Source organism: Dromiciops gliroides, chromosome 4 (assembly GCF_019393635.1).
Source record: "Dromiciops gliroides isolate mDroGli1 chromosome 4, mDroGli1.pri, whole genome shotgun sequence".
In the NCBI taxonomy this organism is placed as follows: Eukaryota; Metazoa; Chordata; class Mammalia; order Microbiotheria; family Microbiotheriidae; genus Dromiciops; species Dromiciops gliroides.
Genome location: NC_057864.1, coordinates 350,582,098 through 350,598,584, shown reverse-complemented (window position 1 = coordinate 350,598,584; position 16,487 = coordinate 350,582,098). Strand labels below are relative to the sequence as shown.

General features: G+C 36.7%; 1 protein-coding gene across 1 annotated transcript in view; it reads right to left on the bottom strand.

Annotated features, from left to right (window-relative positions):
* The window catches only part of SLC35F1 (solute carrier family 35 member F1), a 584,647-nt gene that overhangs the window by 237,204 nt on the left and 330,956 nt on the right, over positions 1 to 16,487 (bottom strand). The window lies entirely within an intron of this gene.

Here is a 16,487-nt window from a genome sequence, read left to right as displayed (position 1 = left end):
GAAAGGCCTTTATAGCCAAAGTCATAGTCAAGAGGTTGTATTTGGAAGAGCCAAGAGGAAAGATGGACCAGCAAAGAAAAGAGATGAGAAGTTGGTGGGGTTTTTGGTTTGTTTGTCTTTGCTGCTCATCCATGACTAAATTTTGCTCTTATCAAGTAAGTGCCCCCCACTGGATATTTCAAAGGATACATCTTCTCTTATTCTCCATCTAGGCATATTTTTCCTCCCCATATTTATACCTGCCTTTCAGGGGATACCTAATTTTGAGGCTAAGTTATTATCACTACTAAAATATAAGTGAAAATTGGACACAGAGATAACAAGATAGCAGACAGAGTCATGAATTTGAAGTCAGGAAGATGTGGATTTCAAATCTTTTCTCAGACACTACTCTTGTGGCCATGAACAACTGACTTACCTTTTATGGGCTTCAGTTTCCTCATAGGTAAAATGAGGGTGACATATTGATGGCCTCTAAGGTCATAAGGTCCTTTCCAACTCTAATTCTACAATTAATTCTGTGATGCTACATCAACCCATAATTCATTCACATTGCTTATTGATTGATATGAAACCCTATCACATAACTGAGTTGTGATTTTAGAATATTAAGACATCTTTCCCAAAGATCTATCTTGACTTCTGGTGTCACTTTCACCCTGGTAGGAAAGTCACCGGCCCAGATACATCCTTCTCAATCACTAAATTCTCAAATGGTGATGTTGTGATACTTTACTGTGACATAAGCAAAAGTGAGTGACAGTAGGAAAGAATAACAGAATTTTTTTCCAACTAAGAGACTAACAGTTTAGATTCCCTTGCCAGTTTTGAGAGTCGCAGTCAGGTTATAGGGAGCCTTGAATGTCAGAATAAAATATTTTAACTAAATTTAGTGGGGAACAGGGATCTATCAAAGGTTTTTTTTCAAAATAATAAAATATAATAATGATGAATTGGGAAGATGCACCTGAAGGAAATGTACAGGAAAGATAGGAAGTGGTACAAACAATTAGGAAGGCAATTGAGCCCTCTATAGGGGCAGTTAGGTGGTATAGTACTCAGACTCAGATGCAAAGTTCAGAAGATCAGGATTCAAATTCTGCCTTAAACACTTACTAATAGGGTGACCCTGTACAAATCACATAGATTTAAGCCTCTTACAATCCAATTCCTCAAGTGTAAAAATGAGAGAGAATAATAGTACCTACCTCACAGGGTTGTTGTGAGGATCAAATGAAAAAACCAGACAAACCAGATACATAAAGAACTTTACAAACCTTAAAGAGCTTAATAAATACTAACCATAATAACAATCATTATTGTTTCTTTTCTAAGAATAAGGTACTAATTATGGTGCTGAATAAGGATACTGGATGTGAGAATGGAACAGAAGAATAAGAACCTTTGCCATAGTGACATTAGAGAATGAATGAATTTGAAAGACATTTAAAGTGGAAAATCAATAAGATTTTTGCAGCTGTTTAGGTGTGGGGAGGAAAGTGAGAATGCAAAGATTACATGGAATTAGTGAAAATGGGTAATTTGGAGAAAGTGGTACCATTACCAGAAAAAAAGAAGTCAGAAGGAAAAGTAAGGATGAACAGTGGGGAGTTGTAAGATCACTTTTAGATGTGATGAGTTTCGGGTTGGACATCTTGGTTGTAATTTTTAGCAAGAAGTTGGAAATTGTGGGAAAAGGCTGGAAAAATCAAGATAGAAGGGTCATCCATGTAGAGATAATGGATGAAGCCAAGCAATTAGATAAGATCTCCAATGGAGAGAATTTAGTAAGAGAGGAGAAGCCAGAAGGCAGAACCCAGAAGACATCAGAAAGGGAGCAAATGAACAAGGATGGAGAACTAGTTACAAAAGCCTGTGAAGAAAGCATTTCAAGAAGGATGGGATGGTCAACAGAGTCACATACTGAAGCTAGGTCATGGAGGATAAGGACTGAAATAAGGTCACTTGGATTTGGTCACGTGGCTATCACTAGTGATCTTGGATTAAGTAATTTTCAGAGTGTTATGGAGACAAATCTCAGAAGAATTTAAGAAGTAAATGGAAACAATACAAGACTACTTTTAAGAGTCTGTTTAACATAACCCACTTCAATATCCAAGAGAATATAATCTAATCCCAATGAGCATTTTTTCTATCTATTATATGCCAGACATTGTACCAGTTGCAAGCAAGGATACTAAGACAAAATGGAAAATATCTCAGCAATCAAGGATCTTAAAAGGTTGGGGAAAGAAAACATTCAAAGTCAATTCAAATATGTCTTCTATGTAGGATCTCATCTTTCTTTCAGGCAAAGAAGATTCCATAGTTCTTTACTCGTAGATTAAAATGAACTGGTTATTCTCAACACAGTACGTACAACTCCTTTTTCGCTCCTATCTGATCATTCTGAAGGAATGGTACCTATCAGCGGAAGCAAATAGCTCACTTAATTAGCTTGGGTTCCTAGGATTGCCAGGGTCAAAATTAGTCATGTATATCTGAGTGCTATAGGATTTCACAGGGTGGAAATGTTACTAAGATCTAGAGTAGTTATGGAGGGCTTCATAAGAAAATGACCCTTAAGCTAGAGTCTGAATGAGATTTTTTTGAGAGGCAACATGACCTAGTGGATAGAATATTGGACCTGAAACCAGGAAGACCTGGGGTCCAAATGTTGCCTCTAACAGACTACTAGCTGTATGACCACCTCCAATCTTTTAACCTTTGTAGGCCCATGACTTATCTATAAAATGGAAATAATATTAATAGCTAATATTTATATGGCATTTACTATGTGCCAGGCACATGGTGCTAAGCACTTTAAAATTATCATCTCATTTGAGCCTCAAAACAACTCTGGGAACTAGGTATTATTATTATACCCATTTTACAGATGAGAAAACTGAGGCAAACAGGTTAAAAGACTTGCTCAGGATCATACAGCTAGGGAGTGCCTGAGGCTGGATTTGAACTCAGGTCATCCTGATTCCAGACCTGGTTTCTATCCACTGCAACACCTAACAGCCCCTCCTATATATCTATAGCACCCACCCAATAGGAGTTGTCATGAGGTTCAATTGAGAAAATGTATATAAAGCACTTAAAGTTCTCTATATAAGTCAGTTTATAGTCATTATTATTATGGTAAATTGTGAAAGAAGAGTGTAGAGGGCATTACAGATAATGGGAATACTGGGGAAAACATTCAGAAGCAGGAATAAATCAGATCTTTTCAGGGGGAAGGAAAGCAAAAAACTCAAATTACTTTTCTGTGGGTATATGACATGAATTTACAAAAGGTAAGAGATACCCTTAAATCCTGAGCAGTCCCTCATGTGTTACCCAAATATGTGAAAGATCAGTGATTTTTTTCAGGGTATGGGAAACCCCTATGCCAACATAGATTGCCAACCCATGTATGACTTAGTGGATAACTCTTAGGAAGTTGCCTCTAAGTTTCAGGGACAGTGTTGGCCTATGCTGTTGGTGTAGGGTACTTCTTTATGGGAGGTACATTATAAACCAATGAAGTCACACGTCCATTTCCTAACACTTTAACACAATAATTTAAAATACTAATAAAATCACTATGATTTCATTTGTGGTATTGAACAAAGACAGAAGTAATGTAAAATGAGCTAGCCCTAGGTAGGCAAAGTGCTTTTATTTTTTTTCAATAGATGGTGGTTTCTTACTAATTGGTGTGGGCATCAACTTGTTCAATGTACTTTAAAACAAAAACGAAAAAAGATATCTTTCAGTAACAAATAATTTGCTGTCAAATTAAGCTGGCAAGGAGAAAGACTTGACTTTGCCAAAAAGACCATCTGCCCCATACACCACAATAAAAAATAAGGTCCTTTCCTGGAGGCCTGGACAATGGATTCCCAGAAATACAGTGGAGGGGGTGGGGTGAAGAAGCTCCTCAGCCTGTCTTATTAAGAAATCCTCTTCCTGAGGTCTCTACTACTGTCACTTTAGCAACTGGGCAACCACAGGTTTCTTCTTGTATGTTCAAACAAACCAAGTCTTCTGTATTCAATTTTCTATTTTTAATTAGTGACCATGTCATTCAACTGTGACTAGTGTGATTTGATAGTGAATACAAATTAAGGGTTTGCAAATGAACATAATGCATAAAATAGGAAGAGATGCAGAAAACTGTTTATTAGACCTTTTCCTTTCCTTTCAAGGTCTGCCATATTTCTGGAAATCTCTACATTGTAGCCATTGTCAATTCTCCATCTGAGTTAGCCCTCTGTAGCCATTGGACAAGAATTTAAAATGTTTTACTGTTCTGATTCTCCCTCAATCTTCTCCTCTCCTTTCAACTAAATCAAGTCCCTTTCAGAGACTATGAAAATCCATTTTAATTTATCCAATTATGCTGACAGTCTGTTGGAGATTAAGTCACTAGAGCTCTGATAATAGCATAAGCTGAGTTTGGGGAGACTAGAATCACATTCAGGAGATGGGGTTCTGAGCAACTCATTCTTAGTTTACAGTTCATGTTGGTTTTCAAATTTACTGGCAATGGCAAAATAAAACATTATAAAAACCCAAAGAAATGGCCAAAAATAAAAAGGAAAGGACATGAAACCCGTGTGAGGTAAGACAAGTCGAGAACAAATATGGCATTGAATGAATAAGGAAAGTTTGAAGGCATAAAACATGATGTATTGCTGACTTTTATATAGCTAGTATTATCTTATAATAGGTTATTCATTCACTCCTCTCCTAGTTTTCAACTCTGAGATATTGTTTTCATACCCTTATTCAATTACACAAGGAGCCAGAAAGACTTGGGTCAAAATCCAACTTTGGACACTTACTAGTTATAACTATAGGCACATCACTCAGTCTCCCTAATTCTCAATATCTTTATCTGCAAAATGGAAAGAACAATATTCACAATATCAAGTCTATTACATTTTAAGCTTTTTGAGTGCAGGGATTGTTTTCCTTTCTTGGTATCCCCAGCTCTCAATACATATAGTACCTAGCACATAGTCCATGATTAACAAATCCTTGCTAACTGAATGACCTGCTTCACAGAGTTGATGTGAGGCTCAAATGGGAGAATAGTGTATGTAAAGCATTTTACAAACTTAAAGCACTATTATAAAGTCTAATTGTTTACTTCATTTTTGATGAAGCTAACAGAGAAATGGTGCTGGGACAAGTTACTTGATAATCTGATATTCTTTTATATTTCATTTATATGAGCTTTCCACAGATGGATAAAAGGTGTATTTTGTGGTTGAACAAAAGCATTAGGATATAAGTTCATTCTCTGCAGGCTCACAGAAAGCATCCTTGGTACAATTCCAGGAACAGACAGGACAACAGAGATATTTTACTATATATTGTTTCCCATATGATTTTATCTCCTCGGATAGGTCTCTAAATCTTGAAACCTTTTCGTTTCATATATGTTAAAAATCATGAGTATTTTGTATGGTGACATGCACTGAAAACATTATTCTTCAGCTTTTAGTGATCAATGTTATGTTTGGATGACTGGAGGAAATCGTTTGATCTATGATAACAATCTAGTTTGAGTAAAATTTATTGATTTCTCCAGGATATTCTGAGGGATTTATTTGTAATATGGGGATTTGTCATCTGTCAGTCCATGAAAGACAGAAGTCTTCTGATTTATAATTCCAGCCACCAGGTGATATCTTGCTAGGGATTTGGTAGGTACAATTTTTAAACATTAGCTTCATGAATTATGCTCAGCCTGGTTCTACAGCCCTAACTACTATAGATGGAGTAAAAACAATTCTTGTCACCCAAATCTTTGGGACTATCAAATATTTCAACATCAGAAACAGATATGATTTTACTTTTGAAAAAGGCATTAAAGAATAGGCATCACCATCTGCTTTGCCCTTGTAGTCTAAGGACCATGCTACCTGTCCATCTGACTTGCTGCTTAACCCTTCTATATTCTTTGTGTCTCACATTTGAATGTGAGGTCCTTGAAAATAGAGACTGTCTTTTCTATTTGTAATATTTTTAGGGAGATGAATCTGGTGGTTCCAAGGAGATGAATTTGTCTCAAAAGATGAATTATATAAAGTCAAGGTTTGGTCATTAATTGTATCTTTCTTGTATATGTGACACATTGTACATACAAAAAAGAATATGAATAATATGGGGAATAGAGGTGGAAATTAGAGCAGGTATCAGTCTTAAAGAGTGAGATATAAAAATGTGAACATGCCTAAAGGAAGTTGAGTGTAGAAAAATGGAAGAACTGTTGAATTGAGATCTCTATTATCTTGGTATCAAACATGTATTCTGGCCTCAAATCATATCTCTTCTGTTCACTCCACCTTGAACTTTGATTTTTAGTTTGTTACTGGCCAAGTTTCTGATCTGGACACTACTCTCTAGCTATGACCTGAAGGGTGTTATCCTGCATCCATCCATGCATGGGAGCCTCTGGCTGCAACATTTTCTAGTTCCTCAGTTGCTGAAACTTTTACATGATGATAGAATACTCTTATCCTTAGCCCATGACAGGTCTCAACCAGTCTTGCCCAAGAAGGGCATCAAGAGTTAATCTGAATATTTATAATAGTAAAAATGACTTAGTCACTTAAAGTTGTTCTTAAAACAATATTGTTACTTTATCCAATTTTCTGTGTCCTGCTCATTTCATTTTTCATTATTTCATGCAAGTTTATCCATGTTTTTCTAAGATCATTGAGCTTATCTTTTCTTATAGCACCATAGTATCCCATCACAATCATAAACCACAACTTGCTCTGCCATTTTCCAATTGAAGGGCATACCCACAATTCCAGAGAAAATAGAAGTAAATAGAAGTATGTATAGAATGGTTTTACATATATACATATTTGTGTCTAATGATAGTCATTTCTAGGATGGGAGTGGGGAGAAAAAAAGGAAAAAAAGAATATTTGATAACTTTATTATATATTTTAAAAGAACAGCAAGTTGTACATATGAGATTTTCAGTTTTATGTACAATCATCTTTTTTCCCCTATTCTATTATGTTATGGAAATGCTTGTTTTACTTTTTAAGTTCAGAATAAAACAAATCCTTTAAAAAAAAAAGGAGAGAGCCAAGGACACAGGGATATCCAGTGACTGTACTCTTGTTTCCCATTGGTCTATTATTTAAGTTTGGATACTAGGCCAATTTGCTCATGGTTTCTCTATTCCATATAATGCACAGGAATGTTTTAAAAGTGGAGTTAAAATGGACTATGTATTTTAGGCAGTCTTGGGCAATTCTCAAAATATGTGTAGAGCAAAACTTCTTAAACTGTGGGTCAAAACCCCATATGGGATTGTGTAACTGAATGTGGGGGTTGTGAAAAAATATGACAACAGTAAAAAGTTATGTACTCTTATTGTATATGCCTATATACCCACGGTCACATAAAAATTTCTCAGGTAAAAGGGGTCACAAGTGGTAAAAGTTCTGTGTGAGGAGATAGATATCTCAGAGAAGGTCTCTGAACCATGTCCCCAACTTTCTCTAGCACCTTAATAAAAAGATTATTTTATTCTAATTGGATTTGTGTGCAAAAGGATGTAATTCTTTAAAGAGGAATGCCTAAGGACCCCCTCTACCACTCATTACCTCCATGACATTTGCTATATGTATAGCAACTAGACTAGTCCAGTTAGTGCAATATAGCCTAAATCCATTCCTGGAATTTTAGCAGCACCATGCTAAGCATTAATATAAAGGAGATGAAAGTATGAAATATATTATTTTATTTTTTTCCTTGCTCACATCCTGAAAAAGATATGCTATCTACTGTATGTCTCTTCTAGGAAAGCCTCTTCCTGGGGCTTTATATCTACCTTTCAAAGTCTAGTCATTTTGGATTTATAATGGACATTGTGTCGTTTGCAGGGCACAAAGAAGCAATTCGCTATCATTAGAGATTATACTCTCACCTCCTTTATGCTAAGGACACTGCTAAAATGATAGGCATGACCACTTGTTATAAAGTGCACCTGCTGGGCTAGCATTTTTACTTTCCTTGGGACTGGTATATCCTTTCCAGTGCCAATGGGGAGATTTTCTCAAAGTCCTAACTCTAAGCACTGACACTGAATGAACTTTCTGCATGATGGTTTATAATATGGCATCATCTTGAATTATAGATTAACAGTTCTGCCAAAGCATCTTCATTTTGCTGTGCAGTCCCAGGAAGGCACCATTAGCCCCGAGGAATTTGGATAAATATCAGTCTGGCAGGCTGAAATAAATTTAATTTCCCATAAGTCAGCAAGATTTGAAATCTGCAGAAAAAGTCCTTCCTGAAATAACATTGTATAGGATTCCCTCATTCTAAGATTAAGTGCTTGCTCTTTAAGAGATGTTATTTATTACAAAGGTAACATTGTGCCTGGGTTTAATTGGGCTTCTGTACAATTGTCTATCTTGTCCCCAAGATAATCCAGTTCAAGAAAATTAGACTTTCATTATACCAGTATTCCAGATTTAGCACACTGGGACCGAGCCTAGGTGAATAGATTTTATCCCAACGTGCTAAAATCTGGAGGATGCTGACAGCATTAATACTCCTTCAGCAAATGGAAACAACTGACTTTGGCACCCAACTAGCAAGAATACTTAGTTAAAAGAGGCAACTACAGTGGCACAGCAGATAGATTGCTGGAACTGGAGTCTGAATTCAAATTTTGTCTCAGGTGCTTTTTAGCTCTGTGGCCCTGGCTGAGTTATTTCACTTTTCTTAGCCTCAGTATCCCCATTTAAAGAATAGGTATAACATTCATATTGTGGAAATTAAAATTAGGCTGTGTCATTTAATAATTGATTCTATCCTGTAATTCCCTATTTTGTCAAGCCCAGTTTCTCAGTTAAGCTCAAGAAGGTGGTCTCTTCTAGGAGGGATGAGCTTAAAGATGTGATTCAAAGAGAATGATGTTATCACACATGCAGCTGACCCCTAGGACATCTACTTGCTAACCATTTTAACGTGGGATATCTATTTGTTTGTTTAAGCTGAAGGCCTCCCAAAATACAATTCTTCTGCCCCTGCCTCTCCTTATACGATCAGGGGAGGTTTAATTCCCCTCTTGGTGGAGATCAAAGTGATTGCTTCTTGTGTCCTAGCCAAGAATACAGGAAGCAGATGAATCCCCTAAAACAATTAACATTCCTTAATTGTTCACATCTGAATAATTCACACATAAAGGGCCACCCACTTTCCCCAACTGTAGCTAATAGTAACATTCCCCAGCCACCCCAAACTCCTCCTTTACTGCATATCAATAAAAAGGGTCTCTCTCTTCTCATGGGGTTGCTGGCCTTAGGAAGGGGCCAAATCTGACCCACTTTGTCAAAACTTATATGCATCACTGTTAATTAACTAATATTGCTTGGAGAACCAACTCAGTTTCCCTTTATTGCATTTTACTCATCACAACACCTACCTCACCGAGTTGTTGTGAGGATCAAATAAGATGACATATGTAAAGTGCTTCGCCAACCTTAAAGCACTATACAAATGCTAGTTATTAATAAACAATAAAAATAAAATAGGAAGCTACCAGATGTTATGCTTCTTCAACCCCACTTTCTCCAACAGTTGCATGCATTTCAATGGGGCCTCATCCCAGCTTGCTTTCTACCCTGACAGTTGCTTTTGCTGAATTAGCCTTTCAGTGTATCATGCAGCTTGGTGGTCCCAAGTTTCTCCCTGAAACCTCATCTTGCTCAAGGACAACTAAATTTGTTGTTAAAAGTTGAATTGATAGTTCCCTTCCATTTTCTTGACCCAGGTTCACAGTTTGGTGCTTGCTATCCCAGGTTCTACAATTAAGAGTCAACTTAACTGCTTTTGGATTGCTTTCCAAAATAGGGCAATGTATTTGCCAATAATGCTTGTGGGAATTGGCCAGTGGAGAGGTAACAGATAAAACATACATCAGTGTTAAATACAATGCTTTCTTCATCTGGTCTCAATAACTGTATCATAGTGGGATGAAAAGAGCCATTAGTACCTTTATGCATTATATATCTAAGGGAGACAGGGGTATAGTGAAAACAACTGCCCTGTCAATTAGCAAGGCCCAGTTTTTGTGCTGTAACTCTATCACTAAGTAGCAGCATGACCTTGAACAAATCATTTCACATTTCTTTGCACCTCAATGTTCTTATTATATAATTCTGTGCCTTGGAACTCTCTATTTGTCTGGCACATAAGAGCATAATAAATGCATATTCACTCATTCATATTTTCATTTATTCACAGGCCCCTTTCAGCTCTAATTCCTATACCCTACCCTACTAGTTAAGAAATACATCTTTTAAAAATTTTCACATAAAATTCTTAAAAATATGATTTTAATTCTTAGCTTCTCTTTCTTTCTTTTTTATTACTGGATAAATTGTCAGATAACTAGCTCAGAAAATGAGTTCTCAGTAGTGGCCACATATATGGTGAATCTCCCACTGAGACATTTCACTGAGGGGATTTCTCAGGTGTGCTGAACACTGTTCTAGGTAGTTGGTGATTCAAAAGGTATTACTGGATTCATGGTCTTTGAGTCAAGAAGATTGGAGGTACATAGGATATGGCTTGATGGAATGACATTGGCATGGCATTGCAGGCAGAAGGGATGACATGTGTGAAAGCTCAGAGGTGGGAGTTAATTTTGTCACTTGGCTAGAGTCAAGTACTGGCCAGGATATAATAGGAAAATAGTCAAAAGGAAAGGCAATCAAGGGGCAGAATGCCTTCAAGTTCATGGTAAGCAATTTTTATTTGAAAAGAGTAGGTAGCTCCATGGAATTCTGGACTTGGAAGAAAGTATTTATTTGGTTGAATCCCAACCAGTTCCTGTTTCTTTGTTCTTAAAAATATAGATATCCATTAGAGGTCTCCAAATATCTCCTGTGTGGGTGAAATAGTATTTCATTACTTAAGAAGCAAAAATCTATACACTGAAGGTTCAGTGACTTGCCCAGGTTCACAAGGCCAGTATGTTTCAGAGGCAGGACTTCAACCCAGATCTCCCTCCCTAACTTGGAGGCTGATACTCTTGTTTACTCTGTCCCACTGTAGGCACATCAGTAGGATATTCTGGGTAAAATGGAAAGTATTTCTTCACATTATTACTATAGCCTAAATAATATATAATGGGTTCTGCCTTTTGAATAGGTGAAATTTTTCTATTGTGACCCTGTAGTGGATAGAATGGAAAACAAGGATAGGATTAGGGTATTTGAATCAACCGATAGAACTTTAAGAAAATCTGAACCATGGTTATCTAGTGGTCTCAGGTTCTATCATTTCAGTTCTGCTAATAAACTGGAAGCTAGAGATATCTTGGACTTAGTGGAATATCCAGCAGAGGGCCACCAGCTTTCAAATGGAAAGAAAGTTGTACTTGTGATGGACCCTAGAGAACAGATACAAGAAATCCAAGCTCAAAAATCTCATAAGTTTCAATTAGGGAATAGGCCATGGTAATAACAAGGTCTCTGGGAGGAATTAGATTTACAAGAGTAGCCTAGAACAAGAAGTGGAGAATTCAAGCATCAAGAAAAGGGTACAATTAGCCATAATGACTTAATAGTGACTAGAAAAGAGAAAAATGGGTTGAGGTTTGTTAGGATTTCTATGGATCAAAGCCATGGAGAAATCCCTGGTAATGGAAGCAATTGCAAAATCAATGTGTGTCAGAAGCCAAGAGCAGAATCATTGGAGATGAGATAGGAAAAGGTCTTTCATATCCAGGGAGTTATAAATTAGGATAGGACTTCAAAAGGAAATAGGGCTATCTAGACTCTTAAGGAGAATGCAGGGGGTCTGAGACTTCAAGGTCCCTGAAAGAAAATCTAAAAAAATCATGGAAAAAATCTTTGTTAGCGGTTTGGGGAAGAGAACTGTCTTCAACAACAGAGTTAAATACCAAGGAATATGAGTAGAGAGACCATTCTAAAAGGATTGACAAACCAATCAGATTTACCCAAAATAATCTACCTTGGGTGGGGGGCCTGGAAGCTTGAATTAGTTTATAACTTGGGCTGATTCTGGATCAAGTGACTCTAATGATAATATCTAGGAGATGGGGCTCAGGCAAAGGGGAAAAGAAAAAAAAAAGACCTACATTTAATACTTGCCATAGGGGTTTGGAAAACCAGGATCAGCTTTTAGGATTTCCATAATTTCATAACTCTTCCTTTTATTTGTTACTACATTGTTTTCCCACAGTGTTCAGCAGTAACTAAAGGTCTTTTTTTAAAAGGCTTATTGTCTGATCTTATAGAATTTTAGCTATAAAAGTAGTGTTAGAAAGTATCTAGTCTAACCGTTTTGATTTACATAGGAAGAGCCTTAGGCCCAGGAAGTTTAAGTGCCTTGCTTAAGGTTACACATCAGTAAATGTCTTAGGCAGGATTCATATTTAATCATGACTAAATGACCTATCCAATGCAACACAGTCCACTCTGAAAATGACATGGAGGTGAGATTTTATCATGAGTAAGGTTTATAATGATAATCTGTGTAACATAATAGAGAGAGAACAGTAGCAGAGAAAGATTTGAGTTCATGTCTCACCTCTGACCCATTCTCACTGACCCTGAGGCAAATTGGTCAACCTCAGTGGGTCTTTAAATTGCAGCACAATTTCTTGTTTGCATCAATAGAGGGAGTTTTCTCACTGGGCATTGCCTACATTTGATGCAATCATAGGCCCAGACCAAAAACGTGGGGAGGAGGGAATGTTTATAATGAAGACATAGCTATATTTGCATTATACTTACAATTTTCCTTTCACATTAATATGGTACTACTATCCAGAGTTCACTTGGCAGGAAGTAAGCATCAGTGGAGAGCAATTTATGATTTTTTTAATGGCAAGCACTAGATATCATGGAAAGGGCAACTCCAATTCCTGAATAAGAACCAAATAACCCATCATTTGAATTCAGAATTTCTATCTGAGCAGTGGCTGTGTGTAAATATCCCTTTGTTTTTATGTATCTGCAGAATGTTAAATGTTGAACTGGATCAATGAATTACTTCAGTTCTTTTACTTGTTTGACAGCTATTCTTTCAAAAGATGCAATTATCAACTGAAATTGCATGGTGTGATTTAGAATAGAGAATCTGATCCTTATATAAGTTATTCTTGGTCCAAATATGGCTCCATATTGGAGTATGCATACTCCAATACAGTATCAATAAAACAAAATCTACTCTTGAAACACATTGCTTTACAAAATGCATGCAACTCAGGGTTCAGCATTTGGATGTTATACTTCTGGATGGAAGACCCAGAGCAGAGCATTTTCAAAATTTCAGCTCTTATCTTAATAGAGAGATTGGAAAATATGTAGGAAATGCAGTTAACTTATGGCTCTGAGTTGGATTCAATTCATACATTGTTGACTATACACTAAGGAAGGTATTGCATTTTTTAAAAAAATGTTGAGTATCAACCTAGTGCTTACTAAATCCTGAGAATTTCAAATGAATGGAAAGTAAGACTGGATTGTACCTAAAATTCAGAACCTTCACTTATATAACAGAAAGCTAATAATGTTAGTAGGACAGTAAAGGAAGGAACCCTATTTGCTGATTGTTGACTATACTACATGGGGCTATTAATTCAGAGGGAAGAATATACAATAATTAGAATTTCAGATTGGGGTCACAGAATTACTAGATTGGGTTTGTATTCTCCAAGTTATAAAGAGTGGAAAAGAACAGATTCTCTTTCATGACCCTCATACACTTTTGTAGTACTTAGATACCTCCTAAATAATCTTCCTGGAGCACCCCTAGATCATATTTCATATACTAAGGTGTTCTTAAGGAATATGAGGGTGTAAATCCCTTTCCACTTAATTAATATTAATTAATTACTTAATAATAATTAATAATCATGTGACTATTCTTCATTAACTACACAGTTCAGCTAATTGGACTATTTAATGATTCTACTTGGAATTCATTCCATCTCTAGCCTCTGTGCATATGTGTAGGCTGTTCTCCATACTTCTCCTTCTCTCCCAAGCCTTGTAGAATTGATTTCCTTCAAGGTTTAGGTCAGGAAGCATCTTTTATTAATAACCTTTCTTGAGCTCCTTATTTGTTAGTTCTTTCTTCTACCTCAGATTACTTTTTGTTGTTGTTTGTTTTTTTTCTGGGTTTTTTTTTGTGAGGCAATTGGGGTTAAGTGACTTGCCCAGGGTCACACAGCTGGTAAGTGTTAAGTGTCTATGTCTGGATTTGAACTCAGGTCCTCCTGACTCTAGGGCCAGTGCTCTATCCACTGCACCACCTAGCTGCTCCTCTCAGATTACTTTGTATAACATGGTGGGTGGCACATAGTAAGGATATGGAAGGGATAAACATATAACACAATTCCAAGGGGGTTATAAATGACAGGATCATGGAGAGGGTTCAGTATCCTGACTTAAAATCTTACTTTGGTTTTTAAAATAACTTGAGTTAAAGCAACCTCTTCATCCCCAAATATGGTTAAACTGAGATTTAAATAAATAGTATTAAAAGTGCTGTTCTTTTTTGGGGGGGCAGGGTAATGAGGGTTAAGTGACTTGCCCATGGTCACACTTCAAGTAAGTGTCAAGTATTTGATGTCACATTTGAACTCAGTTCCTTCTCATTCGAGGGCCAGTGCTTTATCCACTGTGCCACCTAGCTGCTCCCTAAAAGTGTTGCTCTTTCTAGTATCTTGTTTTGATTAAACTTTTCTTCTGAGAAAAGGAGCGTACTTTTTTTTTCTGTCCTCTTTTGCCTCCTTTTTGAAGGATATTCCCTTATTTGTTGCAAGGTCTCCTCTCCTTTTTAATGGCTTGTATAAACAGAATTGGTATAAATAGAAAGGCTTGTACAGATAGGATTAGTGAGGGAAAGAAAAGTATGATAAAGTGGAAGAAGTCTGTCTAGCGAGGAAAAAAGCCTAAAGAATAGCTGAGATAGACATTTTCAGATAACACAGTATTGAAAGGATAGGATGGAAAAGAGAAGAGCATAGTGAAGAGATGAAAGTACAGGCAGGAAGGAAAAAATGGATTGCAGTAACCTGGCTACTAGAGGGAATTGCAAAAGAAGAATGACTTTATCCTTTGTTGGACACAGGAGACCTGACATCTGTCCAAAGGGCTCTTCCTTCTCTGGAAATAAATAATGGTCCAGATGCTCATAGCTACAAAGCAATCAGGGTGGGTGGGGTGAAAAATAAGCATTAGACCTAAAATTGATTTATCACAGTTTTCTCTCTTTATACTGCCTTTTGTTTGGGTTTTCTTGAATATCTGTGCTTCCTGGAGGACTGGGAAGCAATATGGTTCAGTAGATAGTGTACTGTATCTGGAATCAAAGGACCTGGCTTGGAACTTACTATTTCTGTGGCCTTGAAAGAGGGGGTTGGACTAGAAAAAAAAAAAAAACCTCTTTCAATTCCTTTAAAGCTATGATTCTGTATTTGCTGTAAGAAGATGTTTCTGAGATGTCAATCAAGAAATATTTATTAAGAGCTTACTATGTTCCAGACACTATCCTCAGTGCTAGAGATACAATGAAAAATAAAATCATGTTTGCTTTCAAGAAAATCATATTCAATTGGGGGAGAGGCCATGTAAATCAATACTTCATATACCTGCAGTGTAAATGGAAGGTAATCACAGAAGGAAGACAAAGACAATGGTTTGGACCCACGTTGGTTGTTAAAAAGCATTTGTAAGCTTAGGTTATTCCATGTTTAGAATGTGGCTAGATGAAATATTCCCATTATGACTTCTTTCTTATGATCACTGAAGCCCTAACATCCAGAGGCTTCTCTAATACAACCTTAGTCTGGCTTTTGAGGTCCTCCATAATTTGAATCCCACTTGCCTTTAAACCCTTTCTAGTTCCAATCTGACCTTTTTCTAGCTTTTCTAATCTTTTGAGAAAAATATTTGCATGGTCTAATCTCACCCACTCTGCAAAAATGCCTGGAACATATGCTACTTACTGAAACCTTTCTCTTTTTTTCAAAGCCCAGCTCTATCTAATGCATCTTTTCAGATTTTACTCTTCCTTTCCTCTTCTTGGTCCATCCCTGCCTGAAACATTTTTTCCCATTTTTAGAACATTTTGTCTTTCCCCTCATTTTATCCTATACCTTATATCATCTTTACTTGTGTACATATTTGATCTCCCTTATTAGACTGTAAACTTCTATAGGAAAGAAGCTGTATTATTTTCGATCTTTGTTTTTGTAGCAACTAGCATAGTGCCTTACACATCTTGGGGACTTAATCAATGCTCATTAAGTTCAAATTGGCAAAATTAAAGGAACTCTTGCCCTCTGAGTTTTTTATAAGGAAATAAAATAGATCCAAGCAAACATTTTAGGAGTCTTGAATGTTATGACACTATCTGCTCTTAATTATAAACAGGCTGTTCTGATTCTACTTGCCTCATTGGCTAACATCATCACCTTG